At 38.7% G+C, this 15168-nt stretch overlaps 1 protein-coding gene across 1 annotated transcript in view; it reads left to right on the top strand.

The window, feature by feature from the left end:
• LOC123880685 (epidermal growth factor receptor) overlaps positions 1-15168 on the top strand; it is a 157717-nt gene that overhangs the window by 54394 nt on the left and 88155 nt on the right. The window lies entirely within an intron of this gene.

Genomic DNA, 15168 nt, shown 5'->3' with positions numbered 1-15168 from the left:
TAGTGTAATTCGTCAAGTGCGAGCGTTGTTTTAACCACTGGACCGATGACCTGAAGAAGGTGGCAGGGAGCGGGTGGATGAGGAAGGCGGAGGACCGTGTTTGGTGGCGCGCTCTTGGAAAGGCCTATGTCCAGCAGTGGACGCATACAGGCTGATGGAATGGAATGGAATTGTATCATTCTTATCATTTGAGAAGGGTTTACCCATAATCTAGAAAACCGGCCAAGTGCGGTTTGGCAGACTTCACGCACCTTTGAGAACATTATGGAGAACTCAGCCATGCAAGTCTCACGATGTTTTCCTTTACCGTTAAAGCAAATACTTATCTATACTAATATTATAAAGAGGAAACCTTTGTATTTTTGTATGTTTGTATTGAATAGGCTCAAAAACTACTGGACCGATTTCAAAATTTCTTTTAAAATTACTTAGAGGGATTCTTCCGAATCCATATAGGCTATATTTTATCCCGGAAAATAGAAAAAATAAATGTCCACCCGTGCGAAGCCGGGGCGGGTCGCTAGTTGTTTATAAAATGCACATAGCTCCTCCGAACTACAACTTTGCTACATGAAATTCAAATTCAAATTCAAAATATTTTTATTCAATTAGACTTTTACAAGTTCTTTTGAATCGTCAAAAGCATCTACCACTGATTCGGAATGCCTTTCCTACCGAGAAGAACCAGCAAGAAACTCGGCGGTTGCACTTTTCAAAGATTTGAAAAATAAACATAAAATAAATAAGTATAGTACCGAAAAGTTATAGCCCGGGGATCGAACCCCGGCCCCGATTGTTTATCACGGCTTAGGTGATAAAAGTTAATAGGCGTACTTTTTGGAATGAATGTAATGTATCGGCATGTATTCATTACCATTAGATAATATACTTTATATTAATTGTAGTCGATTAGTATTCAAGTGCCGATGCCACTTGGGCGTCTAGTAGTGATAACACGTCTGTAAGTGTTGTAGTAACTTAGTAAGTACATGATAATACAGCTGTGGTTATAACGGTCCCGTTGGTTCGCTCAACCTGCCTATATTTTGTTGTGTTTTGTATGTGTTTTTAGGGCTCCGTAACTCAGAAGGAAAAACGAAACCTTTATAGGATCACTTTGTTGCCTGTCTGTCTGTCTCTCCGTCGTGTTTGTCAAGAAACCTATAGGGTACTTCCCCTTGACCTAGATTCATGAAATTTGGCAGGTAGGTATGTCTTATAGTACGAATACAGGAATAAATCTGAAAAGAGTGAATTTGTGGTTATATCATGTAAAAAAAATTAAAATGTGTTTCAATTTTCACAGTAAGATAACTATACCAAGTGGGGTATCATATAAAAGGGCTTTACCTGTACAAAACAGACTTTTATTTATTTTTATGCATAATAGTTTTTGATTTATCGAGCAAAATGTTGGGAAAAATACCCAAGTACGAAACCCTCAGTGCGCGAGTCTGACTCGCACTTGGCCGGTTTTTCTATACTAATTTTGTGGTGTACAATAAAAGTATATTCATTCATTCATTCATTTCTGGGCCCGATTTCCAGGTCGGGGCAAAAATAGGTAGGTAAGTAATTACTTCTCTTAGCCATTGGGTTTTTCTTTTCTTTTTAAGATACAAGTTAGCCCTTGACTGCAATGTATAATGTGATGATGCATAAGGCTGAAATCTATAGAGTTGACTTTGACTTTGCCCAGAATTAAGACACTGTTAACTGTAACCTAACATGAAGTAGTAAACATAAAAGTCGTTCAAGTGGAAGTCGGATTCGCACACGAACGGTTCCGTACCATTGTATAAGAAATAAAACACATTTTTTTAAAATTTTCATAGCGGCCATTTAAAAAAAATCATTATTTGTTTTTCTAGCGGCAATAGAAATACACATTCTGTGAAAACTTCAACTCTCTACCTAATACGGTTCACGAGATACAGCCTGCTGACAGACAGACATACGGACTGACGGACAGCGGAGGCGTAGTAATAGGGTCCCGTTGGCATCCTTCTGTTACGTAACCCTAAAAACTGTTTAAATTAAAACAATAATTATGTATTCTCAGTCACTTGCGAAACTTTGCTTTGCTAGGTCGAGTAAGTAAACAATATTTCAAGGTTTTGCTCGATGGCAACGCGTTTTGAATTTGGAAATTTAATAATACCATTTGAATCTTGAAATTTTAATTTTGAAATCAATACGATTAGTCGTGACCCAAACATTATTATCATAATATACTAGATGATGCTCGCGACTTCGTTCGCGTGAGTAATAGGATTCTAGGGTTCCATACCTGAAAAGGAAAAATGGAGCCCTAATAGGATCACTTTGTCGTCTGTCTGTCTGTCTGTCCGTTGGTCGTAACTGCCAAGAAAACCTGTAGGGTACTTCCCGTTGACCAGGTAGGTAGGTATTATGGCACAAGTAAAGGAAAAAATCTGAAAAACGTGAAATTGTGGTTACATCACAAAAAAAAATGTATTCAGAAACTAATAATGATTAGTAGGTACTTTCAATTTTCAAAGTAAGTTAACTTCTTAGATGAGTAAGCTAAAATAGTTTCATTGATAAAATGTTATCGCAACGTAGTAAAGTAGATGATATGCAAATGTGGGATTCGCCACGCCATATAGGGAGCGCACCTTACGTTTTACTACGCGCCCACGCTCCGTGGGCGACGCTCACCGCCCGCGTGGGCGCCCGCCGTTTTTCACACGCGATATTATGGGCGTTTCACTTTTCTCGACCTTGAACGTAGGTCTTCTTCAGGTGCCTCTGCGAAACCTCGATGGTTCACGTTGGCGGTCAATTGTCTAGAAACGCTTGGATCCGCTAGAGTTAGACCGATAGGGCGCGTTTGGAACCCTCGTAGCTTTAGTTTTTAGTTTATGTTATTATGACAACAATAATTATGGCATTACGTTATTATTTTACAAATTCCAAGTCTCACAATCAAAAAGTGTACAATGATACCCAATTTAAATAAATATTTGTTTTTAAACCATTTTTATTGAAAATAAAACTTAAAGCTAGTCTAATCTTATTACTGTAAATCATGTCCACGTGGGATTACCGCGCTGGACAGCCAGGCTGATCCGTTGCGGAAAAAAAATAGCCAGCCCTTCTGAGAGGAGACCCGTGCTCTGTAGTGAGTCGGCGATGGGTTGATGTTGATGACAAAATAAGTCGCAGGTACAAAGTTGTATCTCTAGATGCGAACAACTTTTGAAACTTGACACTCAATTGCTGAGCGCACCACTACACGCAAACACGTGCGTGTATCGAATAACACGCACACACAAAAGCAACCTGTTGGAAAAAACTGAACTATTGATGTGTGAATTTGAGACCTAAGAACGCTGAAAGCTAGCTCAACCGTGCAGTCTTGATATTTTTGCTGATGAGTGAATCTTTTTAAAATACCAAGTCGATAACAAAGCTTTATCATGTGGGATAGATATCAAGCTATCTATCTATAGTACGCGACAGGTCAAGATGGCAATCGGCGGACTCCACTCACCCGCACAGCGGGCTAGCGCGGGTGACGTGCGGGAATGCGGGGTGTCCCTCCGCTTCATACCCCGATAGCCATCTCAACCTGTTGTGTTCTATGGATGTTTTAGCGATTATTATGTTAGATAGATAAAGTTACAAAAACTTATAAGTCCTAGAGTTTCAAATAATAGTAACGTACCAGTAAAATGCTAGGGCGGGAAAGAAATATTGTATTAATTGCTATTAGCGTAATCTAATTTTCCAATTTAGTTAATTCTTAAATTATTCGATTGACAAACTGTATCACAAATTCATTATTATTTACAAAGAATATTATATTTTTAATATTAACCTTTTTTTTTAGGTAAGCATTAATTTGAAGTACCCAGTTTCCTAAAGCAAAAGTAAGAATAAACAAAATAATTTTGACATGGTAAGCCTCTCCAAACTCTATGAGTAGGCTCTTAAGTTTTAAATTAACTCTTTGATAAATACCTCATACGTATACCTTTTAGAATAGTTGAATGTATAGTTTTAGAATAGTTTATTTCATATAGCAATTATTATTATGGTCGCAGATCGTATCTACTGGTAAGCGTATCATTAAAAATTATATATGTTATACATTTATTATATAATTTTATATGACGTAGGTAAGTATATTTATTTACAACAGAACATAATATTTACATTTTACACGGAACAACTTATAAATTAAATATTTACAAAAAATTAACTCCATCCAAGTTTATTTTAAGTTATGGTAATCATTACCAAATGTTACAAATGCGAAAATGTGTTTGCTGGTTGGTTTATCCTTCAATCACGCCACAACGTACCAACGGATCGACGTAATGTTTTTCGTGAATCAAGTTAAAGACCTGGTGAGTGACATAGGCTATTTTTTATCCCGAAAAATAAAAGACTTCTCACAAGATTTTTAAAAACCTAAACCTAAAACTAGTGATTTAAAAAAAATTCTCTGCCGGAAAACTAAAAGTAGCTTCCAGAAAAATATCTAGTAAAATACAATGGGATTACTCATTTACTCAACTAGGTAATACCTAGGTAATTATAAAACACTAAAAATGTTTTACCTAGGTCCGTTAAACACTTTGAAACCATCACCACTAAAACAATGCATTAGGTATATTCTTTTTTAGCGTAATAGCACACGCTGGGTTACGCTAGTATGTGATAAATAATACTTTAATCCGATGTTTGACAATGACAATGCAGTATCTTTTTTTTCAAACTAATAAAAATACTACTACAATCTTCTCATCAAACTAATAAACTACTACAATACTACTACAATCTTTTATCAAACTTTCAAATTCATTTCGAATTTCAATTTCAAATTTTTTATCAATCTTTTATTTAAAACTATGGGATGCCCGCAGCTTCGCCCGCGTGGATTTCGATTTTTTTTAATCCCGTAGGATAGGATAAAATGTAGCCTATGTCCTTCCCCGGGATGTATCCCAAGTCTGTACGAAATTTCATTAAAATCGGTTTAGTAGTTGGGCCGGGAAAACGTAGCAGACAGACAGACAGACACACTTTCGCATTTATAATATTAAGTATGGATAATTTATTTTTGACGTAGGCAAATGCTTACAACGCTCAAGATCGTGCGGCCTGTGTAGTCAGGACCACCTCAACACGCGGGTCACCCAATATCCTTACCAGATGTTGCACAGCGATCGATGGAAATTAATAATAATAATTTATCTCTCTCTACAAAATTTCGTACCCACAATAATATGCTGCGAAGAGTGAAGCGCAGCTCGGAGGATATCCGAAGTTTTTACTTTGGATAATTTTTTAGAATATCTTTTAGAAGGCTTCCAGCTACATGAAGAAAATGTTTAACTTTGACTAGTGAATATTAATATACTCGTGATTAGAAAGAAGAATGATAGAAAACTAATTTATTCATCTTTTGCATATTAAAGTGAGTGGTCAGTAATCAAATACTAAATTAAATTACTTAAAATGAGTAAAAAATTAGTAAAAGTAAATAAATTACTTAAAATGAGTTTTTGCACCTACACCGCATTTAGATGAAAATGCCTCCTATTACTCGTACATCCCTTCTATAATATACCTACCTACAATAATGCAGTATACCATATCTACGTGAATTGAGGTTTCGTAACGTAAAAGAATCTTCCTTACTAATATTCTACTAATATTGACAGATTTAGACAAGTGTAAATTAAAAATTTATAACACCTCCGACAAGTGTAGGTTACAGTAACTAGAAAAGAGCTGATAATTTTCAAACTTCTGAACCGATTTTCTTGGATTATAGCTAAGAACACTCGACATCAAGCCACCTTTCAAACAAAAACCTAAATTAAAATCGGTTCATTAGTTTAGGAGCTACGATTCCACAGACAGATACACACGTCAAACTTTTAACACCCCTGTTTTTGGGTCGGGGGTTAAAAAGTTATAACACCTCCGACAAGTGTAGGTTACAGTAACTAGAAAAGAGCTGATAATTTTCAAACTTCTGAACCGATTTTCTTGGATTATAGCTAAGAACACTCGACATCAAGCCACCTTTCAAACAAAAACCTAAATTAAAATCGGTTCATTAGTTTAGGAGCTACGATTCCACAGACAGATACACACGTCAAACTTGTAACACCCCTGTTTTTGGGTCGGGGGTTAAAAATGCCCCCTATTACTCGTACATCCCTTCTATAATATACCTACCTATAATAATGTAGGTAATAATCGGTAAATAGGATAGCGCGGCCCGCGGGTGACGAGCGGGTGTGCGAGGCGTCCTTCCGCCTCATACCCCGATTGCCATCTCGGCCTGTCGCGGACTATACTTAGTAGGTACCTAGAGTATACTGTAGAGTCTAGTGAGTTCAAAGTTTTATATATTATGGTCTATTATACTTTTATATATTTTTCAAATATTTCGTAAGACTCATTTCTTGTTTTTGAAAAGACATCCTGATTCTTTTCAAACAAAGTGTAGGCCCGTAATTTGCGTGTATGCAATAATGATAAATGTTAAAAGTACTTATTCTTAAAAGCCTTATTTTGTGGAGTCGGTTGATGGCCGCGAAACAGGTCCTGAACAAATAAAACAAGCGTTCACTATGTTCGCGAGGTTTTAGTTTCATTTTGTTATTTTGCGAGGTGACGAAGTATGATTCAATCAATTTCGGGACATGACAATAATCACACTAATATTATAAAGGCGAAAGTTTGTGTGTATGTGTGTGTGTGTGTGTATGTTTGTTACTCCTTCACGCAAAACCACTGGATGTATTTGGCTGAAATTCAGAATGGAGATAGATAATATCCTGGATTAGCACATAGGCTACTTTTAATCGCGGAAAATCAACGAATTCCCACGGGATTTTGAAAAACCTAAACCCACGCAGACGAAGTCGCGGGCGTCAGCTAGTATGTGATAATCATCATTCTCATCATTATCATGACCGTATGTCTTCTTCTAAACGAAGTTTGGCGTCGGCTAGTAGAATATATTTTTATTTAAGTAAACTTTTACAAGTGTTTTGGAATCGTCAAAATAATTTACCAGTACTTAGAGACAGCCTCACAATAAAGATTTCCTTGTCGCCGTAGCGTAGGCCTTATTTTACTTATTTTGCACGCGATGCGATCGAGAAGCGTGTTCATTCATGTGAACACGAAGTATTAAGCTCGGACCGGCTTTCCGGGCCCACTCCGCTTCACTCCACTCTCTGTAGGGCTGTCTACCGCCTAGTAACCCCAGAGTCAAATGAATACTTAAACCGACGTTCGAGAGACAAAGGTATCGGGTGTCGTACTAATCAGTCGGAGCCTCCTTACATCTTAGGATAGCAACTGTTCTTTAAATAGAAATTCCACAAAATCCATCAGCCTGTATGTGTCCACTGCTGGACATAGGCCTTTCCAAGAGCGCGCCACCAAACACGGTCCTCCGCCTTCCGCATCCACCCGCTCCCCGCCACCTTCTTCAGGTCATCGGTCCAGCGGGCTGGAGGTCGTCCCACACTACGCTTACTGGTACACGGTCTCCACTCCAGAACACCTATCAACAATATTAATATTTATTTCACAATCGACTATTCCTAATGCTCACAACTTAGGTACTAGGTAGGCTCAGAATACAGAGGTAGGCATAAGTTTAGGCAGTCTCCCATACTCGTAAATTGAGGAATAGGTCTCTTATTTGGTTTTCTCTGACAACTCTGCGGCTATAACGACTCAAAAATCATTGAACTAATAATTACAGAATTTGGATGATAATACTCTTAAGTACGGTTAAATTTTGATTGGAATAAGAATTAATTACGGCAGAGTTACATTTAAATATCAATATCCGAAGAATTTTAATTATTCTGCCCATAATAATTGTTTATTATTTATTGTGATTTAAGGTAATGTTATCGGGTTTTGATACGTATATTTTTAATTTTATAAATCGTCATCAGGGCTGAGGAGTTGTGTCCTCGAGTTCAACGATAAAGTATTTACTTGGCAGGTACCTACCTCCAATATCAATTTACATCTGACAGTATCTAAATCCCATCAGTTTTGGTGGTCACTGGTCAGGTCCCCTGCAGCATCAGGATTGAAGAGTTGGAATAAAAAAAAATTATGGAACAATGTCGCCAACTTCGTTTATCGATTAAAAAAAAATACGCAAATCGGTTCTGAAATCTCGGAGCTATCGGTGTAGGTACATAGGTAGAAAACACAACTCCTCCATTTTTGAAAGTTGGTTAAAAAAGTAGCCTATGTTACTCCTTGACTAATCTTCTACTTGTCGGTGAAAGTTCCTGCAAAATAGGTCCAGCCGTTCTGAAGATTAGCCCTTTCAAACAGACAGACAATACAGACAGACAATAAAAACGTGTGATTCAGTTATGGTATCGTTCAAATAACCACAGTAGGTAGTTATTTCGAAGTTACAGACAGACACTCGAATTTTAAAAAAAATACACAAATCGGTTCAGAAATCTCGAAGATATATAGGTAGGTAGAAGAATAGGTAGCTACAACTCCTCCATTTTTGAAAGTCGCTTAAAAAGTAGCCTATGTTTCTCCCTGGCCAATCCTCTACTTGTCTGTAAAAATCGGTTCAGCTGTTCCGAAGATTAGGCCGTTCAAACAGATAGACAGACAAAAATTTTCAGTTAGCAAGACAGCGCTTGCCAGACCTTCGTTATTATAAAAGCTGAAAGTCTCTCTGCGTGTTGTCCTCAACACAGGGAGGAGCGGTCAGAGATTATGAAGACCGGCACCTACCGGTACCTACATTTGATGCAGGAAACCCTAACTAGCCCTATTTTCAATGATTTCACGTAATCATAGCCTAATATTTGACATATCGTCGATTCCAGTTCCCTCGCTCTATAGTTCGCTCTGATAAGACATTGAAAGTTTTTCAAATAACAAACATCAAAAACTAATGGCATTCCTCAATTATATTATCTTTCATGGCGATGCATGATGGGGCCGGCGGGGGTGGGGCAGGTTACGGGAGGGGGTGTGGCAATAATTAAATGAAGGTCTCGAGATACGGGCCCCAATGAACGAACCGAGTGGAGTAGGTACCTAATGCAACGGGTGAGAGTTCTGAGTTTAAAGTTTGGACCGCCCGCTTCAGCAGTAAAGTTTTAACAGATTATCTATTCGACGAACTCCCTGGCATGAAGCAGTGGTAAGTCACAAGTGCTGTGGTTTTATTAGCGGGAGGTCCCGGGTTCGACCCCAAGCAGGCGTTTGGAATTTCATAATTTCTAAATTCCTGGAAACTGCCATATTCCTTTCAAGTTAGCCTGCTTCCATCTTAGACTGGATCATCACTTGACACCAGGTGAGATTGCAGTCCCGGGCTAACTTGTATCTGAATAAAAGAAATTAACAAGTGTAAATTAAAAATTTATAACACCCCCGACAAGTGAAGGCTACAGTAAGAACTAGAAAAGAGCTGATAACTTTCAAACGGCCGAACCGATTTTCTTGGATTATAGCTAAGAACACTCTCGATCAAGCCACCTTTCAAACAAAAAAAAACTAAATTGAAATCGGTTCATTAGTTTAGGAGCTACGATGCCACAGACAGATACACAGATACACACGTCAAACTTATAACACCTCTCTTTTTAGGTCGGAGGTTAAAAAAAGTTTTGACCGCTCGATTATCATACAGACAAACGAAATGAAGCTATAAGGGTTCCATATTTTACAATAGAACCTTAATAACTGCTATCTAGTCTTCCTTATTTGCGTAGTGCAGGTAGCAATGGCTTCGAGTAAAACCGGTAGTCTGATATAGGTACCGCTTCCTAGTACCTACCATGTTCATAATACCGCGAATAATTAATGTTTCGCAAAATATGCGTACACTAGCTGGCTTTAGAAAAGAAAAGAAATTTCAAAAGAAAAATAAAACCGACTTCAAAAACCACAAACACTAAAAAGTAAAAAATAACTTTTGTTTAGCTACACGTGTAATGTACCTAGGTATAAATCGAGCGAGCATATTAAAACAAAATTAGAAATCCAAGAGTGAAGCTCGCCCGACTTCATACTTAGGTACATTACATGTGTAGCTAAACAAAAATTATTTTCTACTTTTAGTGTTTTTGGTTTTTGAAGTCGGTTTTATTTTTCTTTTGAAAATTTTTTATTTCACAATTTTTAGTGGCCCCACTGTACTATAATATGCTATGCCCAGTTAAAACCCTACTGTTTACTAAGCTATTACACTGATCGCGAGCAATTTGCTCTTATCCATTGAGGAGTTCTGTTCTCCATCTCCGAAGATATTCATCAGATCTTCACCAAATTTATATGAGACCACCTGCACAGTATACCCTTTCAAACAAAAAAAAATCCAAATCGATCCAGGGGTCTTCGAGTAATCGAGGAACATACATAAAAAAAAAGATTCCCATGAATTGAGAACCTCCTCCTTTTTTGGAAGTCGGTTAAAAAGACAATCTACATTCGAGGCATTATAGTTCGCGACAGGTCGAGAAGGCAATCAGGGTATGAGGTGGACGGACGTCCCGTACACCCGCACGTAACGCGCGCTATCCCCCACACCGAGTTAGCGCGAGGGCTGTGCGGGTGTGCGAGGCATTTCCACCCCGATTGCCATCTCAACCTGTCGCCGTTTAAGTAAATCCAAAGCTAGGTTTGCACCCGCCAGAGCAAGCGACTATTTTCGATTTTCGAATGTTTTTGAAACCAATTTTGTGATTGGTTGATAATCAAACTGGTTAACCCCCACTGAGATATTTGTCTCTATCTACGCAATAGAAATTAGTATAAGCTAAGCTGATTGATAACTAGATCCCATATCGATGTCTTTAACACCGTTTAAAGGTGATATTTATTATTTACTTGCTATGCTAACTTCTTTCCGTGGATAGAGTGTAGGTTCAACCGTGCGACGTGTCCCATCACTAGTAAGGAGTGTCTTCGCATCTCAGCACGTAGCTCGCACGTCGAAGTTCATCGCCCGGCGGCCGTCTGCCATTTCATGCTTCACTTGTCAGATATTTGATTACTGCATACAACCCTGGCAGGCCTTGTAGGTACAAGTTATGTGACGTGTACAGCCCTACCGCATACTCATTACCCGACTACGGCAAAGCAAAAAAATACCGGCCAAGTGCGAGTCAGACTCGCGCACCGAGAGTTCTGTAATCGGGTATTTTTTTTCCGACATTTTGCACGATAAATCTAAAACTATTATGAAAATCTATTTTAGAATGTACAAGTAAATAATAATATAAAGCCCTGTCACATGATACCCCACTTGGTATAGTTATCTTACTTTGAAAATTGAAACATATTTTGTGATGTAACCACAAATTACCGGTTTTCGGATTTTTTCTTTACTTCTGCTATAAGACCTACCTACCTGCCAAATTACATGATTCTAGGACAATGGGAAGTACACTATAGGTTTTCTTGACGGACATGACAGACGTATAGACAGACAGACAACAAAGTGATAACGTAAGGGTTCCTTTTTTTCTTTTAAGGTACGGAACCCTGTGACGCGCGGACAGACAGACAGACAAACAGACAACTAACAGAGTGACTTTAAAAGGGCTACGTTTTTACCCTTTGAGTATGAAACCCTAAAAACATACAAATTATTGAGCGTAAAAACAAATGAGATAAAAATAATATTTGCAAATTGCAATAAAAAGCATCGGTAAACTAATATTACAAGGTCACTGCGGACTGCGCAATTTTCATGAAATAGGTAAGTAGGTAGACACTACGTACCTACTTACGCTGTAAACAGAAATCCATACTAATACCTATTATAAATGCGAAAGTGTGTCTGTCTGTCTGTCTGCTACGTTTTCACGGCTCAACCGCTGAACCGATTTTAATGATATTTGGTACAGAGTTAGCTTACATCCCGGGGACGGGCATAGGCTACTTTTTATCCCGGAAAATCAAAGAGTTCCCACGGGACTCTTGGTACAGAGATAACCTACGTCTCGGAAATTAACTTCGGCAACTTTTTATCCCGGAAAAGCAAAGAGTTCCCACGGGATTTTTAAATAAACCTAAATCCACCCGGACGGAGTCGCGGGCATCACCTAGTTTCTAATAAAATAATTTGCAAATCGTATAATATCTACTTACATAATAATGCATACCTAGGTAATGGTCGGTACCTATTTATTATCACTAGGTCATTGCGAACTATGCGAATTTTTCTACCACAGATAAATAAACTACTTAGGTACTTAAATAATTGAGAATGAGAAAGGGATAAGGAGGACTTCGTCTGTGATGGCGTTTGCTGGCGCGCGTGCTGTGCTTGTTTGGAGTGTTTTTTTGTTAAGAGTGGCTGGTTTTTGTGTTAGTTGGTGGTTTTTGGTGGTGGAACTGACTGGGAAGCGCTCTAAAGGGGCGCCGCGCGTATGTCGGCGGGCGCCGGCGCAGACGGAGTCCATACTTGTATAAATTCAATAACTTGAAAAATCACAAACTTGACATTGGCTAATCAGAGTAAAGCCAGATTTAAAGAAAAAAAAAAAAAAAAAAAGGGATAAGGAACACGGAGCCCAGTCCTTTTGCTGAAAAGCGGCTAGCCCCTAATTTTTTTGAGTTATCGCCCGAAAGATGGAATTGTCTCTAAAAAAATGCTGTGATAATGTAGTGGTTAGGACGTCCGCCTCCTAATCGGAGGTCTGTCGCTGGAGCAAACGTGTTCTGGAATAGAATAGAATAGATTTTTATTCAAGTAAACTTTTACAAGTGCTTTTGAATCGTCAAATAATTTACCACTGGTTCGGAATGTCATTCCTACCGAGAAGAACCAGCAAGAAACTCGGCGGTTGCTGTTTTCAATTGTTCAATTTACAATGATATTCCATACTATACAAGCAATTGCAGCCCCGCGCATTGCTGGAGCGAGTCAAATCCATGCTTTTTAACCCCCGACCCAAAAAGAGGGGTGTTATAAGTTTGACGTGTGTATCTGTGTATCTGTCTGTGGCATCGTAGCGCCTAAACGAATGAACCGATTTTAATTTACTTTTTTTTGTTTGAAAGGTGGCTTGATCGAGAGTGTTCTTAGCTATAATCCAAAAAAATTGGTTCAGCCGTTTAAGAGTTATCAGCTCTTTTCTAGTTTTCTTGTAGAAAAGAAGGTTAGATAACCGTTAGGTTCTTAATATTATGTCAATTGACAAATTTATGTCAAGCTGTCAAGATGCCTTCACTTGTCGGGGGTAAATTTTTAATTTACACTTGTTTATCATTTACATAATCTTCGGAAGTGGAGATTGGTAACATTTTGGTGTTTTTTATAGAGTTTTTGTAACTCAAACCGAAGACTGATTTTTAACGTTAGTTTTTAATGAACCTATCAGTCGCGGCGGGCGCCGCGTACTCTTCATGTGATATTGTTGGCCATGGCTAATTGACCTGCAGGGTGTTGTCCGCGCGTCCCGCTGAGTGTCCCGAGCAGAGGGCGCAGTAGACCATGGGGCATAGCCCCAGGAGCGGGGGGTGTGGCTGTGTTGGGTGGTTGTTGATGAGGTTTTATCACCCATTCAGTCACTGGCTACCACACCGGTCTCTCGCCTGTCCAGTTTGGTGACGGGCGAGGGAGATGTTGAGGATGGGGACGTGGAAATTCAATTGCCCTCCCCGCGAACCCTAGCCCTCGAAAGACCTGTGAGTGATGCACACGGGGTGGTCCGTATTTCACAGTGTGGTCCTCAGGTTGGTTGGTGTTGTGATGGGATGATGAGTGAGATGGAACTTCGTCAGGTATTTAGTTGGTAGGAGTCCGACATAACCATACATAACTGTGAAAATCACACTGTTCAAGGCATACTGTACATCCTTATACTCAGCAAGCCTGTGGGTTCACTACACGCAAAGGGCTTACAATGCTCTGCGAGTCCAATACAATAATGCGTTCAGGATTCTGTTGCGGCAACCTCGGTTCTGCAGTGCATCGGCTATGTTTACCAAGGCGCGGACAGACGGCTTTGATGCCGTCTGGCGCAGGAAAACAGCCTCACTATTGTGCAGAGTCCGTGGAAGCAGCAACAGCATCCTGCGCATGATTAGTAATAAGATAGATGGTCCTTTGCTGGGAAAACTCATGCAGAGGACTAAATCCCTTTTAGTAATTAAGTACTTAGTAACATAGTTTTTAATTTTTTTATTGTTACTAACTACTTAGTGTTTAACAGGGCTCTCTCCGTCACTCGCTTCATACAAGCGTAGTTCCAATTTCATTTGAATATTAAGCAACCAAACTCCATGAAATTTGGCAGACATATTCTAGAAACTAATATCTGTGTCTGTGGTGTTTTAGATTTTTCTGAAAATATGTAGTTTTAAAATTACAGGGGCTCAAAGATTTGTATGTAAATTTTTAAGACCGCGTAACTTTGAAACCGAATATAACAGAAATCTGGAAAACCACAGGCATAGATATTAGTTTCTATACATATCTATGGTTTCTAGAATATGTCTGCAAAATTTCATGGACTTTGGTTGCTTAATATTCAAATGAAATTGGAACTACGTTTGTATGAAGCGAGTGACGGAGAGACCACTCTTAAGTACTAACATAGTTTTTAAGTTTTTATTGTTACTAACACAATATGGATTTGTGTTGTCCGGTTAATAAATTGATTGATTGATTGATTGATTGATAACCACTGTGCTCCCCCGCGGCCGGTGGTATTCATGATGGATTATCCTTACGAAAAAAAAGAAAAAAGAAAAAGGTTTCCCATTTTGATTAAAAATGAAGCACACTTGAGTAAAAGCTCGAATGATAGGTATTATACAAACACACACTACGAGTCATTCTGTGTCACCTTATTGTAACAAGATCGTCTCGAATGGTAGTCATACTACATTCCCAACAAATAGTTAAAACACTATATATTTTGAAAAATATTCATTGCTTTTCAATTTATTAGCGCCACCTAGCGAGCAATGAAAATATTACAGCTTTTACCGCCATCTACCGGACTTTTGTAACATCGCTGTGACTTTTCACGTGATAATGTGGTTCTGCGCTAGATGGCGCTTAACGTCGTCTTCACGTAGTACTACGTACATCTCCTAGATGGCGCCATTTCTTACTATGCAAATTCAAAATCGAAATCTAGAGCTATTTTATTT

The sequence above is a fragment of the Maniola jurtina genome, chromosome Z (assembly GCF_905333055.1).
Source record: "Maniola jurtina chromosome Z, ilManJurt1.1, whole genome shotgun sequence".
NCBI lineage: Eukaryota > Metazoa > Arthropoda > Insecta > Lepidoptera > Nymphalidae > Maniola > Maniola jurtina.
This window is presented reverse-complemented; position numbering and strand designations above follow the sequence as displayed.